The sequence below is a fragment of the Echinops telfairi genome, unplaced genomic scaffold (genome assembly GCF_000313985.2).
Source record: "Echinops telfairi isolate 266 unplaced genomic scaffold, ASM31398v2 ScPeMD7_22;HRSCAF=79, whole genome shotgun sequence".
In the NCBI taxonomy this organism is placed as follows: Eukaryota; Metazoa; Chordata; class Mammalia; order Afrosoricida; family Tenrecidae; genus Echinops; species Echinops telfairi.
The window spans coordinates 3346420-3347457 of NW_022103919.1; the positions used below are offsets into that span (position 1 = coordinate 3346420).

Sequence of the window (1038 nt, forward strand, 5' to 3'; positions counted from 1 at the left end):
ATCCATCCATCATGTCAAGCACATGTGTACATATGTTGCCATCATCCTTCCCCAAACATTTTCTTTCTCCTTGAGCCCTTGGTATCAGCCCGAGCATTTTCTCTCCTCCTACTTCTCCCGTCCCAACAGGTCCAGCTGGTGCTCACTAAAAGGATGCCCAGGAAAGTGAGGACGAGACCACTGCAGAGACCTGGGACCACCCAGCCTTACAGAGGGCGACACCACTCACAGATGAATCCTGTTCCCAAAGGTCTCAGAGCAAAGGGCAGGACTCGGGGACTCCTCACCTTGCCCCTGCCTGAGTCAGCACTTAGAGAAGGAGGGAGCCTCCCCTGCAGACCTCAGGGACCCAGCTCTCCCTGAGGACCCAGCCGCTCAGGCAATTCTGCCCCTCTACCTCCACCTCTGCACCCTGGGGTCTGCCCTGCCTAGGCCCATGTGGGCAGGTGGGCGGGCAGGACAGGAAGGCAGGAGGAGGGCCCAGAAGCCCTGGCGGCAGCAGGGAGTAGGCCCTCAATAAAAGCCGGCTTGGATTTGTACCTTATACCCTGCTAACTCGTGTCTGGGAGGAGGCCTTCCGTTCTGTGGATGTGCAGCGGGAGGGGTAGAGACGGGGAGGGCAGTGTCGGGAGGATCCCAGCCACCCTGGGCTCCCCTCCTGGCATCATGTCCTCGCAGAGTCATCTTGGGTGGGTACCATCCTCTCCCCAGTCCATAGTGAGTGCCCACCCAGTGGGCTGTTAGGGTCATCACTGATGCCGTCACTGGCTACGTCATGGTCATGATCATGGCCAGTACCAGGTTGCTCAGGCCAGAAACAGGGCTGCGGGTGCTCCCTTTTTCTATTAAAAGATCATTTTATTAGGGGCTCTTACAACAATTGTATCAGGCATATTTGTACCTATGTTGCTGTCATTCTTTTCAAGACATTTCTATCGAGCCCTTGGTATCAGCTCTTCTCCCCCACCCTCCCTCGTGACCCCTTGATAAATTATGTTATTTTCATATCTTTTTAAAAAATCATTTTATTAGGGGCTC

At 54.7% G+C, this 1038-nt stretch overlaps 1 pseudogene; it reads left to right on the forward strand.

Moving 5' to 3' along the window:
• Positions 1-775: 775 nt before the first annotated feature.
• The window catches only part of LOC101639996, a 38340-nt pseudogene continuing 38077 nt past the window's right edge, over positions 776-1038 (forward strand).